This window comes from Pristis pectinata, chromosome 15 (genome assembly GCF_009764475.1).
Source record: "Pristis pectinata isolate sPriPec2 chromosome 15, sPriPec2.1.pri, whole genome shotgun sequence".
Taxonomy (NCBI): Eukaryota; Metazoa; Chordata; class Chondrichthyes; order Rhinopristiformes; family Pristidae; genus Pristis; species Pristis pectinata.
Window position 1 is genome coordinate 28,245,035 of NC_067419.1, and position 26,336 is coordinate 28,271,370.

The window sequence follows — 26,336 nt, forward strand, 5'->3', positions numbered from 1 at the left end:
TCCCCCCCTCTCCATTTTTAGTAACTGTTCTTTCTTATCAGTCTTATGTGCTTTTGATGCCATTCCTTACACTACTGTGGGAGCATGGTCACCATATTGAGTGATTTTTTTTGCCTATTTTTCAACATGGATGAAATCGACTTATGGATGATTCGTAACCCAGGAACGACCTGTACTTTCTCTGTCTCAGTGACATTACTCCCACTCTTCTAAACTCTGGTGAATAGAGGATTAGCCTACTCAACCTTTCAGAGATCCTCTTGGAAGAAATTTTTGATCCAGAGGATGGTTGGAATCTGGAACACATGCCTAAGTGAGTTGGAGACAGGTATTCTCAAAATATTTAAGAAGTATTTGGACAAACATTTGAATTGTCAAGGCGTAGAAGACTACAGACCAAGTGCTGGTAAATAGGTTTAGTATAGATCGATACCTGATGGTCAGCATGGACATGGTGAGCCAAAGTGCCTGTTTCTGTGCTGTGTGATTCTATGACTCTCCTCCTGAAGGACCCACCATCCCAGGAACCAGTTCTGCGAATAGGTGCAGCTCTCTCTTTATAGTGTATATTCTTCCTTGGGTAAGGGGATCAAAATTGTACACAATGCACAGATCTGGTCTCACCAAGGCACCTATATAATTATACCACAATATCTTTTGTATTCAAATCCTCTTGCAATAAGGGCCAGCATATCAGTTGCCTTTCTAATTGTCCGCTGCACCTGCATTTTGTATATCCATGACTTATGTAAAAGGACACCCAGGTTTTTCAGTTTTTCTATTTCTAGCCACTTTACTGTTTCTGAGAGGGTGTCCTCTACTGACACTGCATTAACCTATTTTGTGGCAGTGCTGAAATTGCTGTGCTAGGAAAGTTATCTGATTCTGTGGCTAGTTAACTTTGCTTGGCTAGGAGAGTGACTTTGGTTGATTTCTCTGACCTCAAATTGAGAGCAGGAAATAATGAGGCTCTGAAGTTGTAAGTGCTCTTTAGTGACTCTGCTAAAAATGACATGCAGATAGATGGCAAATAAGAATATATACCAACATTGTGGTTGAGTAGTCTATTCACACATGCTACCCAAGCTGAGTCTGTGTCTCCACCGTATGGGAGAAATTTAATCTTTCCTTTATTTGACTGCATTATCTACATGCATATAAAATCTTGCACATGCTCTGTGTGTTCTTCCTGTCCAATTTCATGTTATGAATTTAAATGTTTATTCAAGTGAATAATTAATGTCAAAATCTGCCCTTGAAACCATTGAGAATAGAAATCCCATATTTAAGGAATTGCTGGTACTGCTGTAGTTGCAGACTCTTGTCAGCAGGTGATAGCGTGGAGAGAGTTTCTGAAGTCATGCATTTGTCATCTTATGTACAAAGAATTTGCATTCTTCAAGTGACCATGGGAAATACCAATTGTGATAAAATCTGCAGCAAATTACACCACTATTATATATATTTTTGTATGTTGATGGGCAATTGGAACAATTTTTGAGTTTCTAGTAAAGCATTAGCAAATTCTGTGTTTGGAAATAATACGTCCTTTTAGATATTCCTGCGAACACTTTGGAAACCCATCAGTGGGACTTATATGCCATTCATTTGCACAAACCTTTCACACTCATCTGAGGGGTGGCACAGTGGTGCATCTGGTGAAGCTAATGCCTCACACGTCCAGTGACCTGGGTTCAGTCCTGACCTTCTGTGCTGTCTTTGTTCTCCCTGTGACTGTGTGGGTGCTGTAGTTCCTAAAAGACTTGTGGGTTGGTGGGTTAATTCGCCACTGTAATTGGTGGAAGCTGGGGATAATTGAAGGGAAAGCAGGGACACTAGGTTGCTGGGAAAATTAGTGGGGGAATTGGACTGCTCTGTGAGCTGGCATTGACTAGGTGGGCTGGATGGCATCCTCCTATGTTGTATGGAAATATCAAAAACAATAGGAAAAGAATGGTTTTAAAAAGGGATTTTAAAGCACTTATGTACTTGCAAGCACCAGTGTTCTTAGTAGAAGAGTTAACATTGTTGGCGATGGGTTATGTAAAATTCATCTTTTATAAGATGGGATTTTTCCAGGTGGTTTAGAGATTGAGTTAATATTATCCTGCAAAAATGAGGTCATTGATGGTAACTGACTACCTCAGATTATGTTTATACTGTAGGGAGATTTCCTGGAATTTTACCTGTTAGTTGGATTGATGTTTTTGCAAATATCCTGTGTACTTGAGAAGAGGACTACGTCCATTCAGGCTGGCTCTATTTTTAAACTTTGTGCTGTTTCTGTGCATAGTGACATTGATACCAGCTCATGTGGTTCTCCAGGATCTTGGAAGCAGCTACACCAATGGTGGAAATCATCTGTTGGAAGCTGTTATTAGGTTTAGAGTGTAAATTAGAAATTAGATCCTGTACAGCCTACTCAAGCCCAAGAAATGCTCTCTTGAAATTCACTGACGGTGTGCGAAAAAGTTGCTGGTGAGGTGAAAAGCAAACAACAGATTTAAGCTCTTTCAAATAGCAAAAGGAATATAACGCTATTAACGGACAGCTCAATCTGGCACACTCATGTTGTTAAATCACCAGCAGTGTTGTGTTACAAGACATTAATAGCTTTACTCCTTTCATTAGTGGTAGAGAGAGGGAACATCATAGGCTCCATATAACTAGCACGTAACACATACAGCACTTCTCCAATGCCTTATTCCACATATATCTGTGTAGGCTGATGCAGGGTGACAAATACCCCTAGTGCAAGATCACCATTGCCAGTAGTGGAGCAGTAATGTGGATCTCCAGCAACAGGTGAGATTGAAGGTCATCACTGGCAAGAGACTGTGGAACACCCTCCTCAAACTGGGCTACCTACTGAAATTTGTTTCCATCTTGTTCCTCCATGGCTAGCAAGCCATCGTACTATCTAATAGGTCTACAGTGAAGACCAATGTCAAATAAGGCTGTGTTATTGCCCCAATACTTTCCTCAATCCATCGTGCTGCAGTGTTGGATGTTACCTTCAACAGACTTCCAATGGGAGTGGAGCTATTACTTAGAATTAGTGGGAACCTGTTCAGTCAAAGGCAACAACATTCCAAATTCAAAATTGAATCTCAGTGGTCGGGCTTCAGTTTGCTGATGATGCTTGTGCATGCTCAGAAGATGGGCTCTAAGACATTGTCAGCTTGTTCAGCTTCACGAGACCATGGTACTCTCCTAATCTGCGCCTGCTGCTGTATCACACTGACATTCAACAATAAAGGTTCATGGCTAGGCTGAGCAGCATAGAGGTCAGGGATGCAGTTTTTATGTGAATATCAGAATTAGCCCATGGATAATGACACGTTATCAGCAGAATTAATTGGTTTTCTCTTGACTCTTTTAAAGTAACCTATCAAAAAACCACACCTGTCAATTCACTGAGATTCCAGTTGAATGTGCAATAGTTCAGAACTGTACCATAGTTTGAAGCAACTTGTAGAATTCTTTCATTGCTATGAGGGCAAAATTCTCCTCTCCTGTACCCACCCCATCCACCCTGGAGCATGTATGAAAAGACACCCTGGTGTAGGTCACTGATCCAACATGCAAACAACCCAAATAGTACCCAGTATGCACAACAGGAAGAAAAGAGAGGATGTGTAAAGCTAACTTAAAATGTAGTGGTCTTGGCTTGTTATATTTTGTGAAGCTGACAGGAGCTCTGTGGTTTTCTAGAATTGAAACTGTGCTAATTCTCCCTGCTCATCCAGCTCCCAGGTCAGAGAAGTGACGACATTGAATAACAACAAAAAAACGTGTATGTGTGGAGTAGGACCTGACCTCTGATTATACAGCCTAGATTTCACATTTCATGGTGTGTCCATTGTGACCGACACTGAAATACAGAGGAGAGTGACATCTGCAGGACTTAGTCTCTCTCTCCTCTTTTAATAGCAGGAGAGGGAACCAAGGCAGGAAAGTAGCCTCATAAGAAAAAGGTACGTTAAATTAATTAGGTAGCTCCTTCATTAGAAACTAATAGAGTTTTGCCAGCTATGGAAAGAGTCTCTATATCTGAAAGATTCACCTGTATTGTCCTTTATAAGAGCTGTTGGATCTAACAGCATTTCTATTTTTATTTCAGCTCTTTGATCTCTCCTCTCCTATTCAGTCAACAGGAGATTAAATGAAAAATCTACAACTGTTAATGTCTCTATGTCTTACATCTGCGGTTTTCAGTTTATTTATAATTATAGGTGGCAAAGCATGTGTCAGCTAGTTCATAGGTCTTGTTATATTTGTTTAATGACTGAGTTTGGTGACAAATTAACAGCCATATCTTTTATCAAATATACTTGAGGAAGTGCATGACCCTCACTTGATGAAGATGGGGCCTGATGCCCAGATGATATTCAGAAGTTTGCCTGCAAAATGAATGTAAATGAGGAAAGGGAACAAGGAGTGTTCCAATTAAGTACAGTTTTAAGCTGCTACTTATAAAAATTGTGCACATCATTTTTATTCAATATTGGGTACAGAAGGATAATCTAGTTCACAAATTAGTTCAAGAATTAAGTGTCATGGAATTAATAACCTCAAAACTGTTTACTGTGAGTTCTTTTGCACTAACTTTATGCATTTCCAAAAATAAACACATTAAAGAAAGCTGTAAACACACTTTGAGAACTTAGAAAGGAGTTTCTAAAAGTTACTTATCTGAAACGTTAATTTCACTTCCCACAGATGCTGATTGACTGATCCTGTGTTTCCAGCATTTTCTGTGTTTCTTTGATTTCTTGCTTTTTGTTTACATCCTCCCTTTATTATGAGATAGAACATATATAGCTCATTAGTATGGAGTGCCCTTCGGCCCAACTCGTCCATGCCGACCAAGGTGCCCACTAAGTTAGTCCCATTTGCCCGTGTTTGGCCCATATCCCTCTGAACCCCTCCTATCCATTTACCTATCCAAATGTTTTTTAAATGTTGTTATTGTACCTGCCTCAACCACTTCCTCTGGCAGCTCATTCCATATATGCACCACCCTCTGCAGGAAAATGTTGCCCCTCAGTTTCCTTTTAAATCTTTCACTTCTCACCTTAAACCTATGCCCTCTAGTTTTTAGTTCCCCTTCCTTGGGAAAAAGACAATGTACGTTCACCTTATCTATACCCCTCATAACTTTATATACCTCTATAAGATCACTCCTCAATCTCCTACTATGTTCCAAGGAACAAAGTCCTAGCCTGCCCAACCTCTCTCTATAACTTAGGTCCTTGAGTCCTGGCAGCATCCTTCTAAATCTTCTCTGCACTCTTTCCAGTTTAATGGTGTCTTTCCTATAACAGGGCGACCAAAACTGTACATAGTATCCTTTGATTGTACATCATCTTTGAATGTATTCAAGTGACCAAGCATAAACAATTCTCTGAGGTAGAAAATTCCAAAGAATCACAGCCCTTTGTGAAGAGGTTTCTCCTCGGTTCTAAGTTGCCCTTAGTGATTATAATATGATTGAATTTTATATTAATTTTGGGGGTTGAGAAGAATGGGTTCAAGACTGGCATTTTAAACTTAAATAAGGGCATTTATGAGGGCATGAAAACAGAGCTAGCTAAAATGACCTGGGAAATTAGTTGAAGGGATCAATCAAGATGCAGTGACGGACATTTAAGGGATCTTTCAGAAAGCACAGAGTATATACATTCCAAGGAGAAAGGAAAATTCCAAGTGGACCCACTAGCTTTGCTTAATTTTTTAAAAATTCTAGGTAATATAATTGTATATAGTTGTGAAAGATGGGGCAAAAGGGCAGAAGGTTGGAGAGAATATGCAAAAGCAACAAAAAAAGTCTAATAAGGAAGGAAGGAAATAGAGTATGAGGTAAAGTTAGCCAGTATTCCAAAAGTAGAATTTCTATAGATATTTAAAATAGAAAAGAGCTAACAAAGTGTGTATTGATCCAATGGAAGATGATTCTGGAGAGTTAATAATGGAAAACAAGGAAATGGCGTATGAATTAAACAGGTATTTTTCAGTAGTCTTCACTATGGAGAATATAAGTAACATCCCAGAAATAGCTAGAAATCAAGAGCTTGAAAGAAGAGCAGAATTCAAGAAAACTATGATGTCCAGGGCAGAGGCACTGATCAAATTGTTGGAGCTGCAATCTGACAGATCTCCAGGTCCTGATGGACATCATCCTATGGTTTTACAAGAAGTGACTAGTGAGATAGTTAATGCAATGATTCTACAGTTCCAGATTTCCCTCGGTTCAGGGAATGTTCCATTAGGTTGGAAAATAGTGAACGAAACTCCTTTATTAAAAAAGAGAGGGAGGCAGAAAGTAGGAAACTACAGGCCAGTTAGCTTAATATCTGCCATTTGGAAAATGTTAGAAGTTATTATTAAAGACGTTAAAGAGGACACTTACAGAAAATCAATAGAATCAGGTAAAATCAACAATGGTTTTGTGAAAGGGAAATCATATTTGACCAATTTAGAACATGGATCATAGAACAGTACAGCACAGGAACAGGCCCTTCGTCCCACAATGTCTGTGCCGACCATGATACCAAGTGAAACTAACTCTATCTGCCTGCACATGATCCATATCCCTCCATTCCCTTCATGTTGATATGTCTGTCTAAATGCCATTGTGTTGTCTGCTTCCAACACCACCCTTGGCAGCGCATTCCAGGCACCTACCATTCCCTGTGGGAAAAAAACTTGCTTCACACATTTCCCTTAAACTCTCACCTTAAAGCTCTGACCTCTAGTACTTGACGTTTCTACCCTGGGAAAGAGACTCTGACTATCTACGCTATTTATGCCTCTCATAATTCTCATAATTTTGTAAACTTTTATCTGATCACCCTACAGCCTTTGACGCTCCAGAGAAAACAATCCAAATCTGTCCAACCTCTCTTTTTAGCTCATACCATCTAATCAAGAGAGCATCCTGCTGAACCTCTTCTCCTCCCTCTCCAAAGCCTCCACATTTTATTTAAAATATATTAGAGTTCTTAGAAAAAAGAACGTGCTGTGGATAAAGGAGAATCAGCGGATGTACTGAGATGTCCAGGAGACAATTCCTAAGGTACTGAGTCAAAAGTTATTGCAGAAAATAAAAGCTCGTGATGGAGGAGATTACATAATTACTTAGATAGAAGATTGGTCGGCAGACAGGATACTGAGTGCGGACATAAATGAATTTTTCTCTGCTTAGCAACATGTTATGAATGGTTTACCACAGGAATTGACATTGCGGTCTTATTACAATTTATACGAATGACTTAAATGAAAACACGGTTGGTATTGTTGATAACTTTGCTAATGAGACAAAGATGGGTAGGAAAGTAAGTTGTGAGGAGGATATAAGGAGGCTGCATATAAATTAGGTGAGTGGGCAAAGTTTTGGCAAATGGAGTATAATATCACTAAATGTTCATTTTGGCTGGAAAAATGAAAAAAATACGTAAATGGTGAGAGATTGCAGATCTGTGAGATACAGAGGGACCTGGATGTCCTGGTGCAAGATTTTCAAAAGACTAGTATGCAGTAGAAGGAAGTGACTGGGAAAGCTAACAGAATTGAAAATAATATTGTGAGCTTATGCTTCAATTATATAGGGCAATGGTGAGACTTCATCCGGAGTATTAGGTACAGGTGACCCCGTGTTATGGCTGTTCGGTTTGCGGAAGTTCGCCCTTATGGAATTCGCAAGTCACTGCTCAAAAATCTGAGATGCGGAATAAAATTCGCTGTTATGAAATTAATGTAGAGGGAGATAAATAAACACAAAAGTGGAAGAAACAACAAATTTTGTCTATTTTAATTTTTTACAACTCACATTTCTTGATGCATGCGCAGATGATGTGGTTTTTTTTTAGCATGGTAGGTTCATTTTGCTGTCCAGCAATTTCTTTTCCAAGAGTCTTCCATATTATTTACCCTCAAGATGTCTGAAACAGGGCCAGCAGGTTTAAGGGAAAGTTGTAAACCTGATGACCTCTGTCATTTGTTGTGTGTTACATCATTAAACTATTGTGCCTATATTTGATAAGCAATTAACAGTGTATGTTGCCATTCAAACTGAAGGCTGGAAGATGACAAGCATCTGCAATTGCTTGTGTCTGCACAAGCCGGGAGGCATCCAGGTGACCCTGTTCGAGGGCGAAAGGAGCTTAGTTAGTTCGGCCTGAAGTGCCCTGCTCAGGGTGAAACAACGGACCCTCTGACACTTAAGAGATTTGCTTTGGAAACTGCCAAGGCAATCTCTTAAATGGCTCCCTGCTGTGAACCAGCAGCTGCGGTACTCATCATCACCGTTGAGAAATAAACATCCTATTGGAATGCATCTCCCCTTATAACATGGGATTCAATGTGAAGTAGGGTTTGGCTTTATGGAAAATTGTGATATGGATGGTTTTCTCAGAACGTAACACCTCTGTAACGTGCGGGTCGCCTGGACAGTATCGGTCTCATTTAAGTAAGGATGTAAATGTATTGAAAGCAGCTTAGTGACTGGTTATTAGGCTAATCTTTGGAATGGATGGGTTGTTTTATGAGGAAAGAATGGATTGGCTAATCTTGTATTTGTTGGGGTTTAGATGAGTGAGAGGGAATGATTGAAACATATAAATTCTTGAGGGTTCTTGACAGGGTGGAGAGGATGTCCCCTTTTGTGTGAGAATCCCAAACCAGTGACCACTGTTTGAAAATAAGGTGTTGACCATTTGAAACAGAAACAAGATTTTTTGTTTCTCATGGGCTTTTAGAGCTCTCTTCATCAAAGGATGGTAGAAACAGGTTCTTTGAACCATTTTAAGGCAGAAGTAGTAGGATCCTTGATAAATAAAGGTGACCAAAGGTAGAATCGAATAGAGTTGGGTCACAGTCAGATCAGCAGTGATTTTATAAAGACACGTAGCAGGCTCAGTGGTCCAAGTAGCACACACCTGCTCCTGATTCACAGACTTGTATGTAAATAGTTGATGCCTTGTTTCAAATCTATGATCCCAAATTGTAAATGTCCTTCAACATCTACCCTTTAAGCATTTTCATATGTTTAGGATTCACTTTTATGCTCTGGAGAACATGGCTCACTCTAATCAATTTCAGCTCTCTTATCCCAGAAATCTATATGAATCCTTGTTGCCTCCCCCTGTAAAGCAAGTGTACCTTTCGATGGCTCAGGAGATAATAACTATACACAATGCTCCAAGCCCAGTATAATTGTGGCTTGAGCTTCTCACTCATACAGTTAAAGTCCTGCTTGCAGTAACGGCTAACACAGTATTTTCCTGTTATTCTTTTACTCTATTAACATGTTAACTTTAAAGGTTCCTAACAGGATGTGTCTTTTTAACAATGTGCATCAAGGAAATGTGAGTGGCACCTAGAAACACTCTGGTTTACCCCTAAACAGATTCATGAACTTGTTGGAATGCTGTGTTTCTGTAAAGGTTAGTCGTGCTGACAGGTTTCTTAATTTCTTAATGTTTTCTTAATTCTTAATTCTTAATGATTTCTTAATGTTGTTGACATAAATAATTCTAAATGCTCTCATGTTAAGATATAATATCTTATGTTAAATATGTTAAATATTAATAGGAATTAGCCCATAATCTTAGGCTGCAGGATCTTCAATTTCAAAAATAACTGAACATATATTTAAGTGTGATGAATCAATTCACTTACATTTTATATGTCCATTGGAAAACTGGGCCAACTGTTAACTGGGTGAGTCAGCAGAGTCTTCCACTGCTTAGAGCAGGGTCTGGGTACTGTAACAGTCATAACATTGATATTAAACCTTAGTCGAGGTATGCAGCTCTTTCCCAAGACAACAAGCAAATATGGCAACATTTCACATTCTTTTGGTTTATCTCATAATGTGTCATAAAGTTTTAGATGACCTGTGTAGGTGTGTATCTGCTCTGTGAGGTAACCTTTGTTTATCAAGAATCTAGCTACCTCTGCCTTAAAAAATATTCAAAGACTCTGTTTCTGCTACCCTTTGAGGAAGAGAGTCCATCTGAGATAGGATAGGATGGAACAATGGCACAACAAATAGTGCGGCTGCCTCGCGGCTCCAGAGTCCCTGGGTCGATCCTGACCTGGAGGTGCAGTCTGTGTGGAGTTTGCACATTCTTCCTGCACCCAGGGTTCTCCCCTGGGTACCCTGGTTTCCTCCTGCATCCCAGAGATGCACTGTTTGGTAGGTTAGTTTGTTACTGTAACTTGCCCCAAGCGTAGGTGGGTGGCAGGAGAATCAGGGTGGAGGTGAAGGGCACGAGAGGGAGATTAGGTTACAGGAAAATTAGTGGGAGATTTGGATCGATGGGATTGTTCTGAGACCCAGCATAGAATCGATGGGCTGAATGGTTTCCTTCTGTGTCATTAGGAAATATGAATTGGTGATTGATATGTTCAGTAATTTACTCTTAACTTTTCTAATCCTAACTTGCTTTAGTTTCTTATCCTCCCCTTCCTCAGGCAAATCAGTCATTTCCTCCTACTCTAAGCCTGCTCTAACTTGCAGGCCAACTAACTTGCCTGGGGAAGTAAACCTGAAAAGTCATAAGGTAGGGCTTGGTGTAGGTGGGTGTGGAGGGCGATGCTGGTTTATTCAGTTTGCAAGAATGATCCTGGAAAACTGACAGATGAAGACAAAGGAGTAGTGAAGCATGTCTGTATATTAATGGACTAACCTAGTTGAATTGCTTAGTACTTGATTTGGTTTGTGACTTGCACGTGATCGGGGTGAGTTTTAGTCCAAGGGTCCTTCATGGTCTCTGTAATTCAGTTGCTGTTCCCATTATCCAGCTGGTTCTTTGGGAGACTCATGGAAGAGCTTATACATGAACCATTTATTCCCAGACTTGCTGTGAAACAAGTTATGAGCTCAGAAGTTAAACTGTGCCCATTGGTGAACATAGGTCCTATTCAGGCATTTCATTTGAACTTGAAGCATTGCACATTCCTGAGCAGGAGGTTTATTTTATGAAATGCGCTTCCACTGAAGCAAGAAGTGCTCTCGTGGATAGCATGAAGAGATCCTTAAAGTGTCATGCAGCTGGAAATAACGTCAATCTTAATAAGTCATCAACTTTTAGTTTGAGGGCTTGAAGGGCCGTCATTGTTCTTTCATGTTGTTGCAGGACAGATCAATTTGAGCAACAGCTGCTTCAATAAACAAGGCTGCCATTCACTGCGCTGGAAAAGTCTCCGTGAAAGCCAACTTTTTAATCAATCTTTAAATCAATGGCAAATTCACTGATGCAATGGTAGTCTCTGAGCCAAGAATCACATCTGTTCAGAAGCGTTTAGTACATGTGTTGCTAGGAACACCCTGCTTTTAAGAGTGTACGGTGGCAGTTATTTAGGGTATTAACTGGCACTTACTGCGCTGGAAGTTGTCCAGTTTCTGACACTTTTTTTGTAATCTCAGGATCTGGCTCAGATGGGAATCCAATACCCCTACTTTTAACAAATCAGGTGGGTTAAACTGAATTAACCCAGTTGCTGTCAAAGAAAATTGATCAGAAATGCACTAATGTTCTAATCACTGCAGTGCATAAATTACAGATAGCTTGTGGGGAGAATAACATACATTATAAAAAATCTTGACTTGCAAAAATGTGGATCAGTGGCAGCAATATTGGCAATGCTAACACTCTTTTATTGTCTTCAGTAAATATGTTTACAGTCACACTGTGTTGAAAGTGAACCATGTATTTTGTGCTAGATAATATCCTAAAGGTGTTAGATCCTCTCTACTAGGGCATCAATGTGGAGCATATTAACAGAGAACAATTAATGTGACTTGCGGGTGATTTTGCAAAAGCAGGTGAGACCAATAATGATTGTAAATGAGTTGTTTTTCAGTTGTATTCTAGAACAAGGCCCCTTGATTAGTATGGTGAAGTTATGAGTGCCCTGTTCGGTTGTTGCTTTACTTTCTTTGTCTTGGGCAGACCATGGCAGATGTTCCTCAGTATTGACCCACCATGGCAACATGCCTGCCTTGTTTCTGAGAACAGTATTATGTTGTGGTTTCATATCCGTTGGTGCTGTTACACTGAAGCCATAATTGTTCAATTTTCTAAAGCTATGGCTGAGTATCTCCAGCATTTTCTGTTTTATGTTCAATTCTCCTGACTATTTTCATCGTGTCAGTTCAGCGGATGTGATTTATTATTAGGAAGAGATGCAAGCCTTGTAATCGGCCGCACTGACGGCTGCTTTCAGCCAGATTTTCTTGGCCAGTTGTGCGTGATCCTTTGTCATATTAATAGGCTATATTGAAAACAAGCAGCATGCATAAACTCCAGTTAAAACAGCAGCTGGATGAATAAATTAGAAAATAATTTCAAAACTAAAAATATTGTAGGTTTTGTTCAGAGGTGAAAGCTGTGGGCAAATTATAAAAATAATCGGTTCTGGGATCATGGTCAGTGTTGTGTGCTAGAAGTTAAACATTGTGTCTGTCATTAATACTTTGGAAATTTTTGTAACATCCTGAGTATCAGTACCATTTGTTCCTCCTTTCCTTCCCAACCCAATATCTCTGGACATTCAAATAAACCAATGAAGGCAAACCTGAAAAAACATAGCTGAGCAGATAATGTAAAAAGTGTACAAGAAAGTCAGAGGCCATAGAAATAACAAACAGTCTGCTGGAGGCCACAGAAACTCTGGTGTGCAGCAATAATTACTGGGCACAACACGTCTCGAGTTGGTTCCATTACACGACCCAGTGCTCTAGTGCACATTTGTATCATAGGTTGCTGTGTTCGTTGTATTAGGAAGTGGGGGGTTAGTCAATGCAACTCCTGTCTACTGAAAGTATGCAAAGCAGTCAAATGGTGACATCAGAATAGTGCAACTTTGATTTGATGTCAATCCGTCAAATCGAACTCAGTAATGCAACTGAAATGATATGTTAACCTTACACAGCTAAGCACACATCCAACACTGGGGAGGGCCTCCACAGCTTCTTTAGAGTAATCATCATAAGGTCATAACAAGTAAGAACAGAAGTAGGCCATTCACTGCCTCAAACCTGCCCCACCTTTCAATAGGATAATGGCTGATCCATTATTCCTCAACTTCACTTTCCTAGCCTTTCCACTTTTCTTGTGTCTCCTTTCCCCATAACCCTTCCTGATTAGAACTCTCTCACAGGCTTATATGTACTCAGGGACTCCACTCCCACAACTCACTGTGGCAAGAAATTCTGTCGACTCTCAGTCCTCTGAGAGAAGAAATTCTTTTTCACCTTGATCCTAAATGGGCACCTCCTTATTCTGACACCATGCCTTCTGGTTCTGGATTCTCCAGGAGAGGAAACATCCTCTCAGCATTTAGCCTGTCTAGCCCCTTAAGAATTTTATATATTTCAAGACGATTGCCTCCCTTCTCAACTCGAGTGAATAGAGACCCGATCTGTTAAACCTTTCCTCATAGAACAGTCCCTCCATATCAAAGATAATACTAGTGAACCTCCTCTTTTTCAATGTAATAATATCTTAATTTGGGGGGCCAAAGTGGTTCACAGTATTCTACTTGTGACCTCACAAGTGCCTTGTACAGTTGCAGTAAAATTCCCCAACTTTTATGCTCCAATCCCCTTGAAATGAGAACTAAAGTTCAATTAGCCTTCCCTATTACCATTTGTGTGCTAGCTTTCTGTCTTTAGTGCACAAGGACACCCAAATCCCTTTGTGCGGCAGCTTTTTGCGTGGTTCTCCCTTTAAGTAGTGTTCTGTTCTTATTTAAAAGAGCAAATGTTTTGTCAAGAAGTAAATAGATCAGATACTGCCATTATTGGAAGTGTTATGCTCAAAGGAAGAGATGGTAAGGAAAAGTGGATTGACCTGTGCTGAAATAGACAGTGAGAGCAAATTAAAGAGATTTCACCTACTCCTCAGCTACAACAGAGAGTGCTAGTCCCTGATCTCTGACATTAGAGTTGTCAGGCTAATTGGAGTGTTGGATTTAACTCTCTAACAAGAGGCCATCTGAGAACACTGGATTTAGAAAGGAATTAAATCGATAGTATAAAAAAGTTAATGTGGTGGACATCTGAAATAAAGCAAAGCAAAACGATGAAAATTCTACATGTGCTCCACTGGTGATTGTGTAGACTACCTGTGAATATTGTCTAAAGTGCATACTCAAAGCTGAAAGAAACATATCATAGTCTTTTGTTTCCCGACGACTCCTCATTTGAAATATATTTATGAAGATAAGTGATCAATATTTTTCCAGCGCAATCTACATACTACACTGTGGTTGGATTTTCCATTCCAGTTTTAAACTGATAGGATGGCTTTAATATTCAGACTGTTACTACAAAAGTTGTGCTGAAACTATTTTGAACCAGTATTTGTTCCCTTTGGCTATGTGTTGATTGTTTCAGTCTTCTGTGTCCTAAGGAAAATGTACTTCAAACAAATAAGGAAAAGTGAGCACGTTTCTTGCCTGGTGTATTTGCCTGGTTTTTGGTAAGCTGTCATTATGTTCTACCACATAACAGATAGGAGATGACATGTACGTCCCAAGAGATTGGTTCTTCTGTACATTAAAGGGGTTCCGGTGTCACTTTCAAATTGTGACCTGAGGAAGACAGAATGACATTTTGTCACTCTAAGAGTCAGTTCAACACAATGTCAATAAATGAGTTTTCACTAATAAAGTATTTAAGAAATATTGAGGTATTTTGAAAATGTGGTACAGCACTCGTAAAGTTTGCTGAAATGCTGATGTTGCAGTTTGGAAATGCTGTGGACCTTTCCAAAAAGTTGGCACATTTCTAGTTGCTAGACTGGTAAATCTACAGAAAGCATAACACCAGATGGTTTATACAGTTGCATCTGGAGGGATGTATCTACACAAATACTATATGAATTTAAAAATAACTTGAAATTGAGAAATAAAACTCTAAGGAATTCACTAAAAGTTTGAATTCTTCAAACAGCCAGTCATGTTGCTTCAGATTTCCAGCATCTGCAGTCTCTTGTGTCTCCTCTCCTCAGTTCTTCAAAGTTCTCTTTTCAGGACTGAGGTATTTTAACACCCAACTTTATTGGCATTATGGCCTTGCATTTAAGAAGGCAAAAATGTAGAAAAAACTTTCAAAGCAAGTCCATGATATGTCAAGCTGACCACAGATACGCAACATAACCCAAGCATAGCAGCTTTCAGAGTACATTGGAGAGGAAGGAGGCTGGCTAAAGTCCAGCTCCTGAGATGATGTGGTTGGAATTGCAATATCACGAACTGGATTCTTTTTACTTTTAACAGTTCTGATATTAATTTCTAAAGTACTACATTTTACTAAATAAATCTAAGAATACTTGTTAATTCATTTTTAAGGTAAAATTGCAAACACATATTATTAAATAAGTGCCTTGGGTTTTACACTTTAACATCAAGCTTATGGTAATGGGCATATTGTAGTTTTACAACAAGTAATATTCAAATTGAAAGTATTGCAGCTGTCCCACAGCACTACTATGTAACAAATGGAAGAGCTGAAGGGTTTTCATTTGAAATTCTTGACCCCATTCCCCAGACAGTACATGGTAGAGTCACAGATATAAAGGCTTTCCTGACACAATTGTTGACTCCAGCTAACCCAGAGGGCTCAAAATCCGGCTGCATCAGGGAACAGATGAATTACTTACGATTGATTATAAATATACACTTGAAATGAGGGCAAATTAAATTTACAAATGTAATCTAAAAGGAGCTTGTGTTAGTTTTGTTATTTTACCTTCAGACTACGGGAAGCTTGCTGTTAATTTGCAGTCCATTATCAAATATTGAGATTTAGAATTTAAGTTTGTGTTCAAGTTTGTGAAATGCAAAGTTTAAGTTTGAACAATTATTATTAAAGATAAGCAATTTCCAGAGAATTATAGGTAAGAAAGAATGATTATTTACTTGTAATGACATTTTTTACTAAAATTACCAATTCCATCCATGACCTTAAGTGCGTCCAGATCCTTCAGTGAGATTAAGTCATGAAGTATAAAATTTAATCACTGCACATAAAAGACAGTGGATAATTTTATCCATACTAAATGCATATTTTTGTGTTCAATATTATGTTCGGAATTTTATTTTGACATTAGAAATTTCAGTTACTGAGCAAAATAAAATGATGCATCAAAATATTTTCAGAAAGCATTTTGAAAAATTGTGGGCAAAAGATAACCCAGCACCTCATAATGATTCCTAGGATCATTGTGGTACAGAAGAGATTCATTTGGTCCAGCTACTCCATACCAGTGCCTTTTGTAGCAATCTACTTGGTTTAAGTCTACTACTCTTTCTCTGTAGCCATACACATATTTTCCCTTGGGTGTCTGTCCAATTCCTTTTGAAAGCTCTGATTGACTCAGTTTCCATCACTGCTACAAGTGGTGCTTTCTAGATCGTAACCACTCCCTGCTTCTTGAGTTCTTTTGCCCATCACTTTGAATCTTCAAACCTTCAGCTAGTGGGAACAGCTCTCTGCTTACTCTTTCTAAACAGTCTTATATAACTCTGTCAAATAATGTGATAAGTACAGTTATGTGGTGATGTTCGAATTCTTGTTGGAAAATTTGTACCATTAGATTACTATAGAGCAAAGCCCCATGTCTCTTCAGTAAGTGTGATGTGCTTTAAGTGTTCTATATATGCCTTTTGTTTTAACTATAATGTATAGATGGTGATGTGAGAATATTCTGATAAATAATGTTTTTCCTGCTGACTGGATTTTCAAGGAATATTTTTCTCTTTATTTCACATTTGATTTGGTTAATGATCTACTTAAGGTCATGCTTGTTTATCCTGAGCTGTTTGATTCATGTTATTTACTCATCCAGAAAGCTCATCATTCCTCCCTGTTCTCAAAACCTCACACCAATGTAATTTCACCTTGCATTAGAGTTAAGCTTTCCGATTTATACTTTGTCTTGCATTAGAGAAAAAAATGCTAGTATTTGTTATTTAGGTGGAATTATTCCTGCTGAAGTTGCTAAAACATGCCAAAGAAATAATTGTGGTGCAAATTTGTGTCCTTATTTCCCTCATCGGAAAAGAGAAAAACCATCCGAGGGATCTTAGAGAAACATAATTAATATAACCTTTTTCAAGAAAGGAGAGAGGTGTGATTGTGGTAATCGTACTGTGGTCTTCCTTCTGTCTACCACAAGCAAAGGAGGGGGTATGGAAGAATAACAGAAGTGATTTGGGTATGTTCATTGTTATCAGAGCGTGGTGGCAGCTTTGGTTGAGTGGTAATATTCTCACCTCTGAGCCACTCCAAGCAACTAAACACATAATGTGGACTGGAGCTTCAGTGAAATGTGTTAAACTGCCACATGACCTTCTGCCAGATGAGACATTAAATCATATTTCCCTTTTCAGACAGATATAAAAGATCCCATGGCACTATATGAAGAAGTGTAGGAGAGTTCTCTGGGTATCTCGCCAATATTTGTGCCTCAAACAGCATCACTGACAGGCTTCGTGAGGATTTATCTCATTGCTATTTCTGGGACCTTGCACGCAGTAGCAATACATAATTTATTTCATCCCTGTTTTTTTTTGTCCTTTAATTAGCGGTCTCTTCATCTGGTTAAGGTACTGGAGAGCAGGCATGGAGCCATATATTAAAAATGCTGGTCCCTTTGAAAAGGGAGAGGGCAGATGAGCGAATGAAATATCCAAACTTTTTCTCTTCAAATGGTAATTGACTCACAAGTGAGAGTCTTTGATCACTGAATAAATATTCCCATTGACAGTGTTCAGTCACATCTACCTTTAAATGCTGTAACAGGTGCTAAGAACAAAAGAGTATATAAAATTCACATTAACCTCTTAAATTTGTTTTTGACATTTTGACTAGAATCATCAAGGCATAGTAGGCTATGGACCAAGTGCTGGCAACTGGCATTAATGTAGATAGGTAGATGGTTGGCATGGACATGGTGAACTGAAAGGCCTGCTTTGGTGCAAAAATACTAATCTTTTCCATAGTTGATTCATAAATTCATGTGCTGGTCAACTATTTTCAATGTTCTGTGGTAAATAAATCTGAATACCACACTTTTAAATGGATGTCAGGAGCTTAGAGGTCCTGCAGAGAAGATTTACCAGAACTACGTTGAGCTTAGGGACTTAATGTGATGGGATGTGAAACTGGGAGCATGCTCCACAGACCAGAGAAGAATAAGGGGAGATTTAATAGAATAGCTCTGAATGATTGAGGATTTTTCTACAGTAGATAAGGAGGAACTGTTTTCACTGGCTAGTACTTCCACTGACGACTTCTTCCGCAGAGATTCAAGGCAATTTGCAACAGAACCAGAGAGAAGATAAGAATTCTTTGAACACAGTATCTTTAAAAGAAATGGAACCTGTGCTTGAACGGAAGTAATAGAGTTATAGAGAAAAGCAGAAAGGTGGAATTAATTGCATAGACCTCCATGAAGCTAGCTCAGATGCTTTGGAATGCATGGCCAGCTTGACAGGTCTGCTTTTAAAAATACAGGTTCATTAACTCATTTTCATCAGCAAAGTGCACTGTTGACATTAATCTCAGTGCTCACTGTCAAATGATTGCAAACATATACCTCAGGAATGAATTAGTAAGTTCAGGTCTTTTATTTAAGAAAAAAAATTCTTCCTCTCCAGAATATGCTAACTTGGTGGTGAGATATAGCTGCATGTGCATGAAATCTGCTCAAGGACCATCAAAGATGTGTGGAAGGTGATGGTGACTGGGCATTTGATCACAATTAATAAACTACCGTTAAATTCTACACTTTTAGGAATGGCTGGTTCTGATTTGCAGAAACCAGCCATCCCTAAAAGTGTAGAATTCTGGTCTCAGGTTTAACCAACAGAGAAATCTGTGTAAGAGAAACTTAGTACACAACCTTTTATTCAGCCAGTTAGAGATATTGAGTAACTCACTTGTTAAGGTTTCTCTCTCACCTTACGACATCTTACATTTATATAGCACTTGTAATATTTGATGCCAAGCGTTAGAAAGATATGCTAGGGCTGGTGAACAAAGTTATGGTCAAAGGGGCAGATTTTAAATCTACTGTTATATAGATGTTTTGTTTGCAGTCATTCATCTGGTGTTTGAAATGAAAGAAAACAGCTAGTTTCTCAAGTAAATTCATATTGTGTCATTTTGCTCAATCATTTTGCTATCAGAAAACTATCCAGATGTTAGAGCTGATATTGGGGCTGTGTGTGTATTGTCTGTTCTCAATGTAAAGCTAACCCCGGTTACTTAAGTCCAACTCTAAATTGCTTGGTATGATTATGTACTAAATGTTGGAATTGCATTGTGTAATAATGGTTGTCTTTTTTATGCTTAATTTTGTAAATGTTTTGTTATTTAGTGATGATACTAATGTAGATATTCATATCCAACTGTCCAGATGTCAGCACAATGGAATGTCACTCAAAGCAGTAGTGTTTCCTGCCAAACATTCTGCAGGTTATGGAACAATTTGCCTATAACTAAGAAGTATTCCAATTTTTGCAGTGTGGCTATAGAGGGCAGATTGTTAACAGAAAGTGAACATTTACATGTGGTCAATGATTTGCCACTTCAAGGCTGCATGATCTCATTACTTAGCAACCAGCAATTGAATGCTAAGTATAGCTGGAAGTACCTGTGTATAAATCTTTGAGGGTGGTAAGGTAGGTTGAGAAAGCAGTTGAAATTTAACCAAAGCCAGCAGTCATTCGATCACTATTATGCTCCCATAAGGTCTTGCTTATCTAAAAGGGCCAACTGGGGATAGAGGGACCAAGACTGAAATTAATGCTTTGTCATAAATTTCTGGAATATGCAATAGAGAAGTGTTTCTCAACAACTTGTCCATGGACAGGAGCCATTCCATATGCGATTAGATGAAAAAAATAAATATATGTAAAAAATTTCTTAAAAAACTGTCACAGACTTCTTAGATTTACGAGTGAGGTAGAATTTGACAAAATCCAAAACAGCTCATAGTAAATTTACGTTCCAATCCGTTGCAGCTCCATTTCAGATCTTCCATTTAAAATCACTACTGAAGTTAATAGGAGTACAAACCAGCAAGTTAAATTAGGATTTTAATTTGTTCATACAGCGTGACAAAGCAGGTTGAGTTGGATCATTTATTTTAGAATCAGTAAAAAAAAATTTGGAGAAACATAAGAGAATTGAAGCAACAAACTACCTGCTGGAAGAACCTAGCGGGTCGAGCAGCATTTGTGGGGGGAAAGGAATTGTCGATGTTTTGGGTGGAAACCCTGCATCAGCAGTTTAATGAGAAATGAAGCATGTGATGAGCAATGTAATGAAAGGGAAGATCCTGAGCAACAATGCCATGAAACCTTCCACTGTGATTCATTACAATGAGACCAAAAACCAGAAGTTGAATGAAAAGCCAGTGGAAATTTTGCAATGGAAGCAGGGTGAAGTGGCATCCCAACAAAAGCGAGCGTGTACTGCAGTAATGAAAAACGAAAGTATGTTACAAGTATCGTATCTTCCTGCCCATCACATTGCCAAATACAAAACAACATTTGCAGTAGGTGAAGATTAACAGTGCCTTTAATAATAGGTGCCTGTCGTTCAGTCTTGGGTGAAACAGCTGCCAAATAAGTTAGCAGCATTCCTTTGTCAAATGATAGAGCCTCACATCAAATCACTGATATTGCAGAAAACATTTATTCCCAAATTACTGGAGAGAGAAGACTAAAGGCAGGTTTGCACAACAGTTAGATGAGTCAACTGACTTATCTACATGTGCTATGCCTATAAGGTAGCTTTTCATGAAGATTTATGTTGTTCAGAAGAACTGCCACAAAATACAACTGGAGGTAAAATGTTATAAGATTTGCATGAATACGTGACAGAGCATGGTCTCCACTAGAAATGCTGCATTTGAATTTTTACTGATGGAATAGCTACAATGACATTTCATAGAAAGGTAGAGGTAGCCAAGAAATTGTCTCCAGCGTTTAATAATGTCTTCATTACAGAACTTAAAATTATGAATTTTGTGAAAGCAAGTGCCCTCAGTTCTCACATCATTGCTGCTACGAGTTACAAAATGGAGGCTGATCACCATTACCTATCTTAATGTGCTGAGGTTCAGTGACTGTCCCCCTGGTGAAGTACTAAATTGAGTAAACTTGAAGCCTTTCTATCTCAAAAGAAGTCTCCTTTTGGTATTTGCCAAGCTTACACATCTGGCATATATATATTTGATTGCTTCAATCACCTAAATCTGTCTATGCAGGGAAGTGTTTTTAGTGTGTTTGGAATGGCAGACAAGATCATTGCTTTTAAAAAGTAAATGTAATGTCTGGCAAGAAAGAACTGGGCATAATTGGTTTGACATGTTCCCATGTTTTGCATCCTTGACTATGATTGACAGCAAAGGCATCAGTCTCACTCTTCAAAGTGAAATATCATTATCCCATCTAAAATCAAGTCTCAAAAATTTAATGGGTGTTTCCCTCTGACTGTGATCCACAGAAGGAAGGCAATGAATGTGATACTTCTCCTCTGTGAACGACAAGGCTCACTGTTGCCAACACAGAGGACGAGTTGTTAAATGATCAGGGCCTGAAGTACAATTTCCAAACTTGTCTTAAATCTAGAATAAAATCAAAACATGATATCCAGAACTCAGTGAACTTACAGTCAAACTTTGCTGCATTTTACTTACCTTTGAGAAAGTGGATTTTCAGCTGCAACTAAAACCAGGTACCTGAACAGACTGAGCATTGGAAAGATGCTCTGACTATCCTTGCCTAACATTCGCCCCTCATCGAAAGGCTTATGGCAACACGGCAGGGACAGAAATCCCATTAGGAGATGGTGGCAGGATCATTTTTAATTAAAGTATCGGTGATGTGCAAGTGTAGAATGATAACATGACAGCTGATTCTTGTTATTGTGCCTTTAATTATGTCTGTGTGATATTTACAGATTGCTTTAGGGATAGAATATGTGTTTAAAAAAAAAGCACTCTTCCCCCAATTATACCAGAGAGAGAAAGCTGACATTTTAAAAACATGACCATGCTCAGTTCTCGTCAAAGATTTCTTCTGAAGTGTTAAATTCCAACAGAAAAGAACTTTTTTTTGTAAACTGCACTAAATGGGGTGAATTTCAAATTATTCAACTTAATTAAACTCCAGTGTGTGTGCATTTTCATATAGTTTCAAGCTTGTGCATTACAAAACTAGTGGTAAAGGACAGACAAAAATGGTCAGGGCAAAAAGAGGTCCACATTAGGAAGAAAGCCAGCCAGTTCTGGCATCAAAAAGATCGTGGGATGTGGTGCCGGGGGACCCACTCTTGCCTTTCCTCCCTGCCTTAGTTTCTTCCTCCCATTGAAGCATTTGATATTGGGAACTTGTGTGTGGAATCATTGGAGAAAATCTTTATTACATTGTTCTCTGATGTCTGATCTTAATCAGCTGGCCAAGTTTTTTTTATTAATTGCTTTTAAAGCCAGCCTGTCTAGGATATGAGATAACGAAACAAAGGGACCTACACATTGGAAGAATGTTGTTGTTAGCAAGGTAAAATGGTCATATGACATTTACATTTATTCTGTAAAAATGAGTGCTCAATATAGATGGAATTAAATCAAAGCATTGTGCCTTGGACTGTCAGGCTCCAGAGTTTGTGTGGTGTTAACCTATGACTTTGGTGTCGCTTCAAAGCAGAGACCTTTGCTGCATTAAGCTCTTAGAGCAACTAATAAAGTCTGCTCAATGTATCATGGAGAAGGCAGGATATAAATCCTCTGGTGAACCAATGGCTCTACTGGAGTGCTGTTTGTATTCCTAGCAACAATTACATCCATGAGTCTTGAACTTAGAGCAGGGTCACAGGTGATGGTGAGATCATATGGAAAGGTTGATCTTGACATGAGTTGGAAAAATGAGAGTGTATGAAGTAATCAATAGTTTAAAATGGTCAATCCAGAATTAAACTGAACAAGGATAGGTTAATAACATGAGAGATCATAAATGAAAACTATCAGAGAAAATTTAGATTATGGATTAAGATTATTTTTCCACACAGGGTTTCAAATGCCGGGAATTAGGCACTAGGCAGGATAGTACAGACAATAGATTTCAGAAGGATTCAAAACCTAGTGGCATAATGGAGTGGTATACTAAGAGGGTGAATTCTGATTCAAAAATCTTATCATTCTAGACTTTCCTTACACTTGTTACACATAAGCAGTTTTGGCATTAATATTCTGTGGATTTCTATGATCCTGAAGAAGTTTGACCATACTTCTTATTTTAGTTTCTCTACATTAATGTCATAAAATAATTTTAGAATACTTGAGACCATTATTTTCCATTAGCTGGGAAATTCCTAATGAGTGCAGTGCTAATCCATTTTGCATATAAAATCCCTGATGGAACTGTTTCCAGCGTAGCAGAGAAGTCAGAGGATAGTTCTGGTGTCATACACAAGGAGTAGTGGGGATGTGTTTGCATGGAAAAGGTGAGGGAAGTAGTTCATTAACTTAACATTATTACTAAGAAAATGGGGAGAGAACCTGAGCTGTTTTCTTATACAGTCAGCGTTTGGAACTGTGCAGCAAATGGTGTTCACTCACTATGGACTCCCATTATTTCTCTGTCCTTATGAATGACTGAAGCCCTGTAACTTCTGCTACCAATTCCAACCTGAACATACTGCCTTGCCTGACTTAGTAAATGTCTGTTCTAAATGTCTGTATTGAAAGAAAAAAGAGAATATTTTAGAACACAGATATATGGTCTTACACTTCAAATATTTATCCAAGTTTCATTCAAAGAAGCAGTGGCCTCTGTATTAACCACTTCCCACTCCAAAGTGTTAGATACTCTTAAGTACTCTACAGGTAAATCAATGCTGACTGCTTTCTATGGTTATAATGTCCTTTCTATATTGAGGTTCCCAAAACTCCATATTGTCCTCTAAGTAATGATTCATACACTTTTTCTTTATCATCATTCTTTATTTCCTGATAATAAAACCTTAAATACTGTTGAATTTTTAATGACTTTGGCTATTTACATTTATACTTTCAGAAGATTATGCTTTGAACTCATAGAACTTTATCCAAACCTTATGTTTCTTTCTGTTGTATGTTTATTCACATTTCTTGTGTTTAAATTTTCCAAAATGAATGAACACAGCTATCTACATTAAATTGCATCTTCTATCTATTGCACACAGTGATCTGCAAAATGCAGAGCATGGAGTCTGAGCACCAACATAATGTCTGTGTCTTCTGTTCGTCAGCCTCGCACTTTGATGTTGTGGGCAAATTTCAAAACTTTGCTCGATATACCTGGAAGAGATGTAAGCTCTGTACTGTCTCCTGGTGTATCCTCGTAATCAGGCAAAAGTTAAGGAAGGAGACGCTAGGACTGATGATGGCTTCTGTCATACCTTGGCTTTGAATCTACTGCCGGACTTGTGATAATCATGAAAGTTGTGAAGATGAACTAAATCAGAGAGTAGAAACAAGGCTAGTGAGAAAGCTAATAACATGGGAAATGGTGGACTGTAACAGGAGAAAATAGAGAACAGTAGATTATGTTAGAGAATACAAAATAAGAAAATAATGCACATAGCATTCAGAACAAAGCAGGTAAACAGAGAGTACTAAAAGAAATAAGTACAATCTAATAGCTATTCCAGAGACATAGCTGTAGGATGACATTCACTGGGACTTCAATATTGGAAGGACAGAAAGCTAGGTAAAAGTAGAGGAATGGTTCAGTTTATTAATTATATTCTTAGAAAGATAGAGAAGGATGGCCCAAGTTCAGGAAACCAGAAAGTAGAAGTGGTTTGGGTGGTAGTAGTATAACAGCCCATTAACTATAGGACAGGGTATATAGAAAGAAATAATACGAGCTTATCAGAAAGATATTGAGATATTCATGGGGGATTTTAATCTGCAAATAGACTGGAAAAATCAGATGGGCAAAGGAATCCTAGTGGAGAAGTTCATGGAATGTCTTTGGATTAGTTTTGTGGAACAGCATGTTCAATACTTGATCTGGTATGGTGCAATAAGATGGCATTAATTAATGACCTCATAGTGAGGTGATCGTAAGATGATTGAAATTTACATTCAGTCTGAGAAGAAAAAGAATGGGTCTAAGACCTGTATCTTAAACCTAAATAAGGGCAATTACGAGGGTATGTATACAGAGCTAATTAAAGTGAAATGAGAAATTAAGTGAGGGATAGTTCAATCAAGATGTTTAAGGGGATCTTTCAGAATATACAAAATAGATATATTTCAATGAATAAGAAAAATTCCAAGGGGAGGACCAATCATCTATGGTTAACTGGAAAAGTAAATGACAGTAACAGACTTAAGGAAAAAGCAAATAGTTGTGCAAAGACGAGTGGCAGGTCTAGAACCTTAGATAGAATATAAAAAGAGCTTGAATGGCTAAAATATTAATAAGGAAGGAAAAAATAGAGTACAAGATAAAACTGGTCAGAAATGTAAAAACATAGCAAGTGTTTTGATAATAATAGCTTCTAAATTTTTGTTTCATTCCCTGAATGTAGGGAATTTTGGAAAAGTAAAATCGATGCACTATCTCACTAGGCACTTCTTTTAAAACCCCAGGATGAAGTCCATCGGGGCCTTATCACCCCCCCAGTTCCAACATTTCCCTGGTGACTAATTTCCTGAGTTCCTCCCATGAATGTTCATTTTATTAACTCTTTTTTAAAATATTTATTACTTGAAATGTGCTGGTTACCTTTTGAGGAATGGTTGGAAAGACCAGGCTTGTATCTGCTGGAGTTTAGAAAAGTGAAAGGGGTCTTGATTGAAACATTTAGGATCCTAAGTGACCTTAACATGATTGATGTGGAGAGGATGTTTCCTCTTGTGGAAGAATCTAGAACTAACTGTCACTGTTTAAAAATAAAGGGGCATTCATTTAAGATGGATGAAGCAAAATGTTTTATCTCAGACACTTGTTAGATTTGGGAAGTTTCTTCCTCAAAAGGCAGTGGAAAAAGATTATTCTTTAAGGCAGAGGTAGATAACTTCTTGGTAAGCAAGGGGGTGAGAGCATATGGTGAGTGGACAGGAGGTTACTATCTGAACAGCTGTGACATTATAGGACAGAGCAGATTCCAGTGGAGCTGAGTGTCTTACTCCTTCACCTAATTTGCAGGTTTGTATAAATGGAAATCTGTGTGAACTCATTTGATTCTTCAGCATACCCATGATTCCTGATTTAGTGTCAGATTCATAATAAATCTGTAACTGAGCTTAATCTAGTAT

At 38.4% G+C, this 26,336-nt stretch overlaps 1 protein-coding gene across 9 annotated transcripts in view; it reads left to right on the forward strand.

The window, feature by feature from the left end:
- The window catches only part of LOC127578202 (suppressor of tumorigenicity 7 protein homolog), a 147,633-nt gene that overhangs the window by 18,711 nt on the left and 102,586 nt on the right, over positions 1-26,336 (forward strand). The window contains exon 1 of one of the 9 annotated variants that reach the window (XM_052029925.1): positions 26,176-26,226. The exons of the other annotated variants lie outside the window; for them this stretch is intronic. The gene's annotated coding sequence lies outside the window, so the exon portion shown is untranslated. Of the gene's footprint in view, positions 1-26,175; positions 26,227-26,336 lie in introns of those variants that run through there. 9 annotated transcript variants of the gene reach the window in all.